The sequence below is a fragment of the Hypanus sabinus genome, chromosome 5 (assembly GCF_030144855.1).
Source record: "Hypanus sabinus isolate sHypSab1 chromosome 5, sHypSab1.hap1, whole genome shotgun sequence".
Classification (NCBI taxonomy): Eukaryota; Metazoa; Chordata; class Chondrichthyes; order Myliobatiformes; family Dasyatidae; genus Hypanus; species Hypanus sabinus.
The window spans coordinates 76486024-76499644 of record NC_082710.1 but is presented as its reverse complement, the minus strand read 5'-3'; the positions used below and the strand labels follow the sequence as shown (position 1 = coordinate 76499644).

Sequence of the window (13621 nt, the reverse complement as noted above, 5' to 3'; positions counted from 1 at the left end):
AGCTAAGCGAGCCTGAGGTGACCCAGGGGGTTACATCTCTCTTGCAGACTCACAAGAAAGAAATTTCTCTCATTGTGTAGCCCCGCACTCCAAGACCCTGTTACCTCTAATTGTAATCTAAATTGCTGCTACAGAGAAACCATTACCTCAGCAGTGAAACATTGTAGAGAGGCCATTACATTAGCAGTGAAACCTTACAGCATGTTACATTTGTGACAAACTACCGGGTTCACAATGGGGAGAAAGTTTCAATAAGCTGCATGCTGGATATTTGTCCATCACCGTTGCTGAATGTAATTTTGAGAGTGACAGTCGGTGCTGAACTCTGCAATTATTGCTGCTGCTCACCACACCCAGTTCTGCACCCTGATTACTGGCTATGGGGCGAATTTCTTCTGTTGCACATTCACCTTTAATGGGACTGGAGTTTAATATTCTGGATCTGAGACAAATAAATCAGTTCTAATTTAAACCCCGTCTCCAGTATTTAGTGAATTTATAACACACCTAGTGTACACTGGAGTGTCAACTCAGGCTAGCTGGACCCTGCCAGTGATTCTGTTCCACAACAGTCCTTTTAAATCCTCCCCTGTTGTACTCCTCTCTCTCTCTCTCTCTCCCTGTGGTGATGGGTTCCAAGCAGTCTCCACTCTGTGGGTGAAGAGGTTTCCCTTGAATTTTCTGCAGACTGACGAGGAAGAAGGAAGCATCTGTTAGGTATAAGAAGCAGGAAGCTGGAGGGGCTCATGAGAAATATAGGGTAGCCAGGAAGGAGCTTAAGAAAGGACAGGAGAGCTCGAAGGGGGCATGAGCAGGCCTTGGCATGTAGGATTAAGGAGAACCCCAAGGTGTTGTATGCGTATGTGAAGAACAGAAGCATGACAAGCACGAAGGTGGGGCCGCTAAAGGATAACGAAGGCAACATGTACCAGGAGGTTGGGGAGGTCCTAAATGAACCTTGCCTCAGCATTCACAAGTGAAAAGGACCTTGACCAGCATGAGGTTTAAATAGAACAGGCCTGTCTGCTGGAGAATGTGGAGATTAAGGCAGAAGAAGTGTTGGATCTTTTTAAAAACATCAAGATTGATAAGTCCCCAGGGCCGGATGTGATATGCCCCAGGTTGCTGTGGGAAGTGAGAGAAGAGATCGCTGGAGCAGTAGCTATGATCTTTGAATCCTCTTTGGCTGCAGGGGAGGTGCTGGAGGATTGGAGAATAGCAAATGTAGTTCTCTTGTTTTAAAAAGTTAATAGGGAGAATCCCGGGAACTACAGAACAGTAGAGTCTTCCATCGGTGGTTTGCAAACTATTGGAAAGGATTATAAAGATAGGATCTATGAACATTTGGAGAAGGAACAGTCTACTCAAGGATAGTCAACATTGCTTTGTGAAGGGAAGGTCGTGCCTCTTGAGCCTAATTGAGTTGTTTGAGAAGTAACAAAAGAAATTGATGAGGGTAGGGTGGTAGATTTTAGCAAGGCATTTGACAAGGTCCCCCACAAGAGACTCATCCAGAAAGTCATAAGGCATGGGATCAGTGAAACCTTGGCTGTTTGGATAAAGAATTGGCTTACAGGAAGAAAGCAGTGGAAGGAAAGTACTCTGCCTAGAGGTTGGTGACTAGTGGAGTGCTGCAGGGATCTGTCCTGGGACCCCTGCTCTTTGTGATTTTTATAAATGACCTGGATAAAGAGGCGGAAGGATGGGTAAGTTTGTGAATGACACGAAGATTGGAGGAGTTGTGGATGGAGGTGTAGGTTGTCGAAGGTTACAAGAGGATATAGACAGTATGCAGAGTCAGGTAGAAAAGTGGCAGATGGTGTTCAATCCGGACAAGGGTGAGGTGATGCATTTTGGAAGGACAAACCAGAATGCTGAGTATAGGGTTAATCTTTACTTAAGAGTGTGGATGAACAGAGGGACCTTGTGTTTCAAATCCATACATCCCTCAAGGTTGCTGCACAGGTTGATAGGATACTTAAGAAGGCCTATGGGATGCGAGGCAACTCTACAAATCTCTGGTGAGACCACACTTAGAGTAGTGTGTTCAGTTCTGGTCACCTCATTATAGGAAGGATGTGGAAGCTATGGAGAGGGTACAGAGGAGATTTACCACAATGTTTCCTGGATTGGAAAACAAGTCTTATGAAGCAAGAGCTGGGGCTTTTTTCATTGGAGCGTAGAAGGATGAGAGGGGACTTGACAGAGGTCTACAAGATTATGAGAGGCATAGATAGCCAGTACCTGTTTACCAGGGCATGAATAGAAAACACCAGAGGGCATATGTATGAAGTTAAGGGTGGGAAGTTTAGAGGAGACATCAGGGGTAATATTTTTACACAGAGGGTTGTGGGTGCTTGGAATGACTTGCAGGGATGGTGGTGGAATCTAAAACATCAGGGTATTTAAGAGTCCCTTGGACAGGCACACGGATGAAAGAAAAATAGCTGGTTACAGGGTAGTATGGGTTTAGTACTTTGGGTCGGCACAAAATTGAGGGCTGAAAGGTCTGTATTGCGCTGTAGTTTTCTAGTATCTAGTGAAGAAGTCGAGCTGACTGAAGTTCTGTCTGAAATGTTCTTCACGCCTCTAATCTGTGGGCTGAGGAAGAATGACATTGGTATTTTTACCTCCTTAATCACAACTCATTTCCACATTATGGGCCATTTTCCCGGATTCTAAAGGGTTGTTGAAACACCACTGTCCTCTAAAGACTGAAAGCAGAATGGGAAACCATTGTTGGATGTTCAACGAAGCAGGTTCAGAAAACAGAGGCGGGTCCGCACAGGGCAGAGTTTGAAGCTCTGGATGATGGTCGGGGTAAGAATGTATGATAAGGAGAAGGGAATCAGCAGCGGGGCGTGGCAACAAATGACAAAGTAGCAACACTTGGAAGCTGATTGACAGAGAAAATATTTTGATTGTCTGACTGATGACACAAACAATACCTGTGGTGAGGTGCTCCACTGGTTGAGGAACATGTGTGTCGGGAATGCTTTTATATATTGAGGGAGTTGTTCCTGCTTGCTAATCCTGTAATTTTGTATCCAGATGGTTATTATGGATTGTCCTATCTGAAATAATGTATTGATTCTCATATAATTTGTAAGATTTTGACTCTAAAACTGGATCATGCTTGAATTTATGGTGCCTTTATGAAGTGATGGAGGGCATTCCTGCATTTGTATTTTCAAGCAAGATTTTGGTGAATGATATTTGCCACTTGATTGTACCTTTGTTAATAATCACATTGAGTTAAACTGCTGCAGGATCCTAATATCTGTTGGATTGTGTTTGGTTTCTCTTGGCATTTTCTGCACTTATTGCCTTGTTTGTTTGTATTTCATGTATTTTTGATTTGTTTTTCCTTTTGTTAACCACCTTGTCCTGTATTTCTGCAAGAAACCCCTCTGTTTCTGGGAAGAGTCCAACTCTTAATCAGGTGCTCGATGCTCCGTTGTCACCATCTCACCTGCTCAGATCATTGGGATGTCTCCCATGGAGGGTCATACTCATTCCACTGATTAATGTTTTCTTCCATATTGATGATTCATTTTTCAGAGTTGGCCGTTCATTTGTTTTCCAGTCTGTATTTCTTATCACGATTGCATATACGCACATGCAGTGCTGAATCCTGTTTATTTTTCATGAAAATATATACTTAGGAGTTTCTGACTGTTGTGTGATTTTTTTTCATGTGTGTTAATTCTCTTTCTCCTTCTATCCAAGGTAGTGTTAATCTAAGTGGGTTTGAGTGTAAATAGTCTTTTCTAAAGTTGTCATTTCAGTTCTTATTTATCTTTGTAAATTTTACTGATTGAAATGGGACCAACAAATTTTTATAAAAGAAACTAAATGTTGGTATTGATAAAGTGTTTATTGCCTATGTATTATTGTTAACTATTTGTTTATTGCCTGTGTTTCTGTTAACTGCTGAGCTCTGTTTGGCAGGTTTTTTAAGCATTGAACTATATTTTGTCAAAAGTTTTCCTGATTTCGCACTACTTTCTATTTGCTTTGCTTGTTGATATTCCAGATACGTGGGTATCAGGAGTCCCGATGAAGGGCCCGAAATGTTGATTCACATCCACAGACACTGCCTGACATACTGAGCTCCTCCAGCACTTTGTGTGTAGTTCTGTAGATTTCCAGCATCTGTAGGTCCTCTTGTTTCTCAGATACTTGTACATTTCTGCAATGAACAAGCTGGTAGTGGGGTTGTGTGGCTCTGTTGGTAATATATCAAATAAAATCATTAGAAAGAGGTGACATATGGTTGGAAGGTGTAGAATCTGTGGGTAGAATTAAGGAACAGCAAATGTTTCAATAAAATCACTAATAAGAATTGTATAAAGACCTCCAAACTGTAAGTATATGTCAAAAATTGCAATGGGAGATAAAAATGCGCACCAGAAGGGCAATGTTACAATAGTCATGGGGGATTGTCATGCAGGTGATTAGGAAAATTAGGATGGTGTTGGTCTCAAGGGGAGGAATTCCTAGAATGCCAACAAGATGCTTTTTCAGAGCAGCTCGTGGTTGAGCCCACTTGTGGATCAGCTATTCTGGATTGGGTGTTGTAATGAACTGGAATTAATTAGGTCATTTAAGTTCAAAGAAATCTTAGAGACAAGTGATTTTAATATGATCAAATTCACCCTGAGAAGGAGAAGCTATAGTCAGATGGGGAATAAAGAGAATTGGAGAGGTATGAGAGAAAAATTGGTCAAAATTGATTTGAAAGGAACACGGGCAGGGATGAAAACAGAGCAGCAATGGCTGGAATTTCTGGAAGCAATTCGGAAGGCACGGGATATATACAAAGAGGAAGTAGTATTCTAAAGGTAAGATGACAAAACTGTGGCTGATAAGAGAAACCAAAGACAGCTTAAAAACCGAAGAGAGGGCATAGAGCAAAAATTACTAGGAAGTAAGAGGATTGGGAAGCTTTTAAAAACCAACAGGGTGCAACTAAAATAATTAAGGAAAAGATGGAATATACAGAGGTGAGCTGTCTGTGTAGGTACAACCTGGCTAGATTTTTCATGTACATAAGCCAAGGTCTTCCTCTCGGTTTTCTCCCCTCGATCTTTCCAGAGAGTATGAGTTTTACTAGTTTATCTTTCTGCATAATGTGTCCTCAGAATGGAGTTGTCTTTCTCTTATTGTTTGTATGAGTGATCTAACTGCTTGGGCTCTCCTGTAGAACCATAATTCAGCTGCTTGTAGTCTCTTCCATTTCTAGGGAAATGGTCCAGCATTCACTTCCATAAGTCAGGATAGAATAAATGTAGCACTGCAGAATTCTGTTTTTAGTGTACATGCTCATCTTTCTGTCTGTTAATATGGTCACTATTTTCAGAAATGCTTCTTTCACCATTGCTACTCTGTACTTGATATCTGTGTCGCACCTGCCATCACTTGTTACTTGGCTGCCAAGATATCTGAATTTGTTGACTTGTTTGATATTTGTATTTCCCATCTTGATCACACATTGTGGGATTTTTGTCTTTCTGGAGATGACCATGCTTTCCGTCTTCTTGGTGTTGATTGAGAGGCCTCTGTAATTACTTTCTGCTGCCACTATAGTGAGTAGCTCTTGAAGTTTTGTTTCTGAGTCAGCTATTAGTACAATGTCATCAGCATATCTGATATTATTTATATTATGACCTCCAGTTGTGAGTCCTTTGATGTCTTTGATTCTTCTCAAGATATTTTCACTATACAGGTTGAATGTCAGTTGAAAATTCACAACCTTGCCTCTCATGATATTCACATACTCACTGTCTTCTCCTATTCTGATGGCTGCTGTCTGGTCCCAGTATACGTTTCTTAAGAAACGTATATCTTTCCCATCTATGTCAAGATCTTGAAGCATTTCCAGGAGATCTTGGTTTCCGACAGTATCAAAAGCTTTTGTATAATCAATGAAACATAGATGTCTTTTCGTACCTGGATGGCTTGTTCACAGATTATCCATGGAATGAAAATTGCATTTCTGGTTCCAGTGTCTTCCACAAAGCTGCATTGTTAACCATATAACCATATAACAATCACAGCACAGAAACAGGCCATCTTGGCCCTCCTAGTCCATGCCGAACCCTTAATCTCACCTAGTCCCACCTACCCGCACTCAGCCCATAACCCTCCACTCCTTTCCTGTCCATATACCTATCCAATTTTACCTTAAATGACACAACTGAACTGGCCTCTACTACTTCTACAGGAAGCTCATTCCACACAGCTATCACTCTCTGAGTAAAGAAATACCCCCTCGTGTTTCCCTTAAACTTCTGCCCCCTAACTCTCAAATCATGTCCTCTAGTTTGAATCTCCCCTACTCTCAATGGAAACAGCCTGTTCACGTCAACTCTATCTATCCCTCTCAAAATTTTCAATACCTCGATCAAATCCCCCCTCAACCTTCTACGCTCCAATGAATAGAGACCTAACTTGTTCAACCTTTCTCTGTAACTTAATTGCTAGTAAATTGCTAATTCCTAGTAAATCGTCTCTGCACTCTCTCTAATTTATTGATATCTTTCCTATAATTCGGTGACCAGAACTGCACACAATATTCCAAATTTGGCCTTACCAATGCCTTGTACAACTTTAGCATTACATCCCAACTTCTGTACTCAATGCTTTGATTTATAAAGGCCAGCGTTCCAAAAGCCCTCTTCACCACCCTATCTACATGAGACTCCACTTTCAGGGAACTATGCACAGTTATTCCTAGATCTCTCTGTTCCTCTGCATTCCTCAATGCCCTACCATTTACTCTGTATGTTCTATTTGGATTATTCCTGCCAAAATGTTCTTTACCGATTTCTGGTTTTATACAGTGTCTTGCTCTCATCATGATTACTTTGAGAATAATTTTTGCCACGTGGCTGATCAGGTTTATTGTACAATGTAACTCGCATTCTGTTGCTTCCTCTCTCTTAGGATGTGTGAGAAACACTGATTTACTTAAATCATCAGGCATCTCCCCATGATCATAGATTTAGTTGGCTATTTCTGTTATTTTCTCTATTCCAAAATCTTCTAAGGCCAGTGTCGTTTCAACAGCATTGTTGTCTGGACCAGCTGCTCTGTCATGTTTTGCTTTATTTATCGCTGCTCGAATCTCTGATTTTAGAATGTTAGGTTTTTCAAGATTCTTCATGTTTGGTTTTTCTCCTCTTTGGTCTTCAAAAAGTTCTTTGATATATTCTGCCCATCTGTTTAGGATTTCCTCTTTGTTCATAATTAAGTTGCCACCTTTTGCCTTGATGCATCCACTTGCAGAGCAAGGTAATTTTACCAATAGTTCTTTAATCTTACTGTGCATCATCTTTGTTCCAGAGTTATGGGTTTGTAGCATTTCTATCCCAGAGTCTTTCTCATTTAGCCATCTGTCTTCAGCTTCTCTGCATTTTCTTTTTATTGTCTTATCAAGTTGTTTGTATTCTTTGCTGTCACTTGGTTTGATGGTCTGTTTTTTTGCAACAATTGTATTATATCTTCAGTTATCTATTTCATACTTTACCAAAAACAGGAAAGTGACAGTGATGTAATTTCCTGTGTAACGGGTACAGACTCAAGTGTGGAGTTCTGCGTGGAGTTGCAGCTTCCCTAGAGGTGGAGGAAAGAGGACACACCAACAGTTGGAACCAGTGTGGGAAGACATGGTTTGTCAGGGCTGACGGCTATAACCTTTTGAAACTACTATAACCTTCAGACTAAATCAGAAAAACTTTCTGAGTGTATTTGAAATGTCAGAAGCAGTGGAGCTATGATCGCATGTGCAGAGGACAGGGGTTGTGTCCCCATCAGACCCTCAGTGAGGTTGTTCAATTTACAATGTGCAGGGATGAAAGGACAGTGTTTGGGGCCGGATTTAATCTCTGATTCTGACACAGTGAGAAGGTTAGTTTTGCTGTAAAGAAACAACATTAATGGGAAAAGACACAGGGACTTCATTAATTGCCAGTTGTTTAGCAGAAGTGGCCTATCTGTATGTTACCTTGACAGAAATAGATATTTGCAGCAGTGTCAAAGGGGCGCAGTCTGGTATATGTCAGGTTGGAGAAGGGTGTGGAGTTTTGAAATCAATGCGTTGCAGTGCCACGATTGTTAATTTAGCATGTCCGGAGTGGTGGATCACACAGCACGGAAACAGGCCTTTGGCTGGCCATACCTGTTCTGACCATCCACTCAGTGTGTACACTGGCACCATTTATCAGCACTCGGTTCATAGCCGACTGTATCTCGGCAATTTCAATGCTCATCCTCTTCGTAAATATTGTGAAGGGACCTGCTTCCACCACCACCTCGGGCAATGTGTTACAAATTTCAGCTACACTCTGAGTGACAAATCTCTTCCTCAGATCCCTCTAAACCTCTTTGTCTTCTGCTTAAATCTCCGCTCTCTGACGTTTGACGCCTCTGACCCAGGATCATGGCCTATGTAGGCATGTTGCTGCTTCTCATCTGTATCAATAGTCTGGTTGAGAATGTCTAGGGTTCATATCTGCCTGTACCAAACTCCAGGTACTCATTCCAGGCACCAACTTGCTTTTCAAACAGAGGCTGCCTTTCTCCTTTTGAACTTCCCCCTCCAACAGTGAATGCATGCCCTCTGGTATTAGTTATTTCAACCCCTCAAAAGAGATACTGTCTGCCTACTCTATCTATACCCTCATAATCTTATAAACCTCCATCAGATTTCCTCTCAGTCTACACCGCTCCAGAGAAAACAACCCATTTGTCCAAACACAAGCCCTCTAATCCAGGCAGCATCCGCGTAAACCCTTTTGCACTCTCTCCAACTCCTTGACATTCTTCCTAGAACCGGGCGACTGGAACTGTATGAAATTCTCCAGATGTCGTCTTACTAGAGTTTTATAAGTTGCAACATCACTTCCTGACTTTTGAACATAATGCCTCGACTAATAAAGGCAAGCATGCCATTTGCCTTCTTAACCTCCCTATCATTTCGGATTGGAGGGATGTGACTAGTGGTGTCCCACAAGGATCGGTTCTGGAACCTCTACTTTTCATGATTTTTATTAATGACCTGGATGTGGGGGTGGAAGGGTGGGTTAGCAAGTTTGCAGATGACACAAAGGTTGGTGGTGTTGTGGATAGTGTAGAGGATTGTTGAAGATTGCAGAGAGACATTGGTAGGATGCAGAAGTGGGCTGAGAAGTGGCAGATGGAGTTCAACCCAGAAAAGTGTGAGGTGGTACAGTTTGCAAGGACAAGCTGCAAGGCAGAGTACAAAGTAAATGGCAGGATACTTGGAAGTATGGAGGATCCTGTATGGATCAGTATGGAGCAGAGGGATCTGGGGGTACATGTCCACAGATCCCTGAAAGTTGCCTCACAAGTAGACAGGGTAGTTAAGAAAGCTTATGGAGTGTTAGCTTTCATAAGTCGAGGGATAGAGTTTAAGAGCTGTGGGGTAATGATGCAGCTCTATAAATCTCTGGTTAGGCCACACTTGGGGTACTGTGTCCAGTTCTGGTCGCCTCACTATAGGAAGGATGTGGAAGCATTGGAAAGGGTACAGAGGAGATTTACCAGGATATTGCCTAATTTAGAAGTGTGCATTATGATCAGAAATCACGGGAGCTAGGACTTTACTGTCTGGAGAGAAGGAGGATGATAGGAGACTTGATAGAGGTATACAAGATATTAAGTGGAATATATAAAGTGGACAGCCAATGCCTCTTCCCCAGGGCACCACTGCTTAATACTGAAGGACATGGCTTTAATGTAAGTGGTGGAAAGTTCAAGGGGGGTATTAGAGGAAGGTTTTTTACTCAGAGAGCGGTTGGTGCATGGAATGCACTGCCTGAGTCAGTGGCAGAGGCAGATACACTAGTTAAATTTAAGAGTCTACTAGACAGGTATATGAGGATTTTAAGGTGGAGGGTTATATGCAGGCCGGGTTTAAGGGTCGGCACAGCACTGTGGGCCAAAGGGCCTGTACTGTGCTGTATTGTTCTAAGTTCTGTGTAGTCACTTTCAGGGAGTGATGACCTTGGATTCCAAGATTCCCCTGCTGATCGACACTGTTGCATTTAACAATGTACCGTCTGTTTACATTTGACCTGCCGACGTGCAACACTTCACATTTGGCAAGGTTAAGCTTCACCTGCCATTTCTCTGTCCATATCTGCAGCTAATTTACAGGATATCCCACTGTATTCTTTGACTGTTATCTATTCTATCCACACCCATGGACATTTTCATTCGTGTTGTTTACATACACCACAGACGGCAGAGTTCACTGTACAGATCCCTGTGGAGCACCACTAACCCAGAACTCCAGTTAGAATAGCTCCCTTCAACCACCAGCCTTTAACTTCAATGGGTGACCCTGTTCTGAATTCAATTCACCATGGATCTCATACATATTAATCTCTTGGATGATCTTGCCATGTGGGAAATTGTCGAAGCCCTCACAAAAATGTGTGAAAACAACTTCCTAAGCTCGACCTTCATCAATCATCGTCATCACTACATGAATAAAATCAATCAAGTTAGTAAGGCACAATTAGCTCCAAACAAAGCCATGTTGGTTCCATAATAAAGCTATGGTTTTACAAATACTCATAAATCTTGTCCCAACCACTGACGGTCTATAACTTTCTGGATTATCCCTGGTTCCCTTCCTGAATAACAGATCAACATTGGCTGCTCACCAGTCCTCCAGGACCTCGCCAGTTGGCTAGGGAAGGCACAAAGATATTGGCCAAGGTCCCAGCAATCTCTTCACGTGTATCTGTTAATAAACCGTGGCATATCCCATCAGGCCCTGGGGTTTATCCACCTTACTACTATTTAAAAGTCCAAAGCTACCTCCTCAATTACTTCAAAATACTGGACAACATTAATACTCTTTGCCTTGATCTCTACATGCTCCACATCCTTGTCTTTGGTAAATATTGATGTAAAGTACTCCTCATAAACCTCAGCCACATCCATTGTATCCAACCAAATGTTCTCCTCCCACTTTGTCCTTGAGTGGTCCCACCCTCACCCATGTTATCATCTTGCTCCTGATGTGTGTATAGAACGCTCTGAGATTCTCTTTAATCATACTTCCCAATGAGATTTTATGGGCTGTCATGGCTTTCCTAATTCTCCTGGAGTTTTTTTTTTATTTCTTGGAGTTCTTTTCTGGCTTCATATTAATCCTGAGTATTTGTTTGATTCTAGTTTCCTAAGCTTTGCCAACTTTCCATTTTATTCTGGACTACATTCATGAAATCCCTCAACATCCCTGGCCATCCTTGTCCTTCCTTCTGACTGGAACATACCTGTTCTGTACTGTGTGTCGTTAGATATCAAACACCCTCCACATGCTGGATGTGGACGCCCCAAAACAGCTGTTCCCTGTTAACTCTCCGTCCTTCCTGCCTAGTCTCTCGTAATTTGCCCTTTTCCTATCAACAAGTGAAGAAACATTGCGGGACCTGTGGATGTGGACCCTAACATCCCCTTTTCCCACCACACTGCTAACAATCCTGTTGTTAACCGTGTACTCTGCCTTCAGATTCAACCTTCCAAATTAAATCACTTCACACTTTGCTGTGTTGAACTTCTTCTTGCACTTCTCATCCCTGTTCTGCATCCTGTCAATGTCCTGTCATAACCTCTGACAATCTTCTACACTACCCACAACTCTAGCAATCTCCATTTCATCTGCGAACTTACGAGTTCTGCCCTTCCACTTCCTCAAACAAATCATTTATATTAAAAAAAAACATATAAAAACAGGGGATCACAGAACAGATCCCTGCACATCACCACTGGATACCAAGCTCCAGGGAGAAAACACTCTCTGCATAATAATCTTCTGCCTTCTCTGGATAGAATAACTATTTTGAATACATCAGACAACTTCCCCTCGATACTAAAATAGCCTATCATGGTGAAACCTATTAAATGCCTTATTAAAATTAATTTTTACCAAATCAACATCTCTACCTTTCTCAATGTGCTTTGTTGTATCCTCACAAAATACAACAGGACTTCTGAGACATGACCTGCCCCTCTGAAAGCCATAATGACTATTTCAGATCAGGTCTCCAAATTCTCATACATAATGTCTCTAAAAATCTTTTCAATAGTTTGCACACAGAGGTAAAACTCACTAGACTATAATTTTTAGAGTTATCTCCACATCTTTTTTGAAACAAAAGAATAATATTACATTCCAAAGCTTTGACACTACCTTTCTGGCCAGTGATAAAGCCAAGGGTGCAGCAATCTCTAACCCATGCTTCTCGCAGTGACATGGGGTATATTGTGACTACACCAGAGCACTTATCTATCCTGATGATTTTCAAAAGTTCCAGCACATCCTCAGACTTAACCTTCACACGTTTTCTCAAATCAGCCCATTTAACGCTGCCCTCACAAATGCCACGATCCCGCTCACTGCTAAATACTGAAGTAAAGCCTTCATTCAGGACTTGCCGTACCTTCCTTAACCCCAGCACCTTTCATTTTCTATCCCAGACCTGTTCCTATCTTCACATAAATTAACAACGTCTTGGGCGTTTCCTTAATCTTAGTTGCTAAATCCTTTCTAGCTCTCCTAATTCGATTCTTCTGTTCGTCCTTGAATACCATGTAACTCTCTACAGCCCTGTCTGAGCCTTGCTTCCGAAACCTTAAATCAACCTCTTGACCAGATGTTCCACATCTCTTGGCAACCATGGATCCTTCACCCTACCATCCTTTCCCTGCCTCAATGGGACAAACCTATCCAGGACCCTATGCAAGTGCTGCCTACAATGCTTCCATATTTCTGTTGTGCATTTCCCAGAGCGCATCCATTCCCGATTTATGCTCCGAGGTTCCAGCCTGGGAACATTTTAATTTCACTTCCCACACTTAATGGCTTTGGGTCTGACAGAGAGCTACGGGGAGAGACAGGGACAGTGAGATTCTTTTGGGGATGACACGGGCTGTTACACCATATGACCATAAGATAGAGGAGCAAAAGTAGGCCATTTGGCCCATCGAGTCTGCTCCACCATTCAATCGTGGGCTGATCCAATTCTTCCAGTCATCCCCACTCCACTGCTTTCATCCTGTACCCTTTGATGTGCTGGCTAATCAAGAACCTATCAATATCTGCCTTAAATACACCCAGTGACTTGGCCTCCACAGCTGCTCATGGCAACAAATTCCACACTTTTTACACCCTCTAACTAAAGTAATTTCTGAGCATCTCAATCCCAAAAGGATGTCCTTCAATCCTGAAGTCACACCCTCTTGTCTGACAATCCTTGACCATGGGAAATAACTTTGCCATATCTAATCTGTTCAGGCCTTATAAGATTTGGAATATTTGTATGAGATCCCCCCTTATTCTACTGAACAGGGAATACAGCTGCCAGACATCCTCATGCAGTAACCCTCTCATTCTTGGAATCATTCTTGTGAATCTTCTCTGAGCCCTCTCCCATGTCAGTATATCCTTTCTAAAATAAGTCCAAAACTGCACAAATATTCCAAGTGTGGTCTCACGAGTGCCTTATAGAGCCTCAACATCACATCCCTGCTCTTATATTCTATACCTCTAGAAATGAATGCCAAAATTGCATTCACCTTCTTC

The 13621-nt window shown here is 42.1% G+C and overlaps 1 protein-coding gene across 3 annotated transcripts in view; it reads right to left on the bottom strand.

Moving 5' to 3' along the window:
* LOC132394255 (zinc finger protein 239-like) overlaps positions 1–13621 on the bottom strand; it is a 98455-nt gene that overhangs the window by 44171 nt on the left and 40663 nt on the right. The window contains exon 3 of one of the 3 annotated variants that reach the window (XR_009512238.1): positions 30–4228. The exons of the other annotated variants lie outside the window; for them this stretch is intronic. The gene's annotated coding sequence lies outside the window, so the exon portion shown is untranslated. Of the gene's footprint in view, positions 1–29; positions 4229–13621 lie in introns of those variants that run through there. 3 annotated transcript variants of the gene reach the window in all.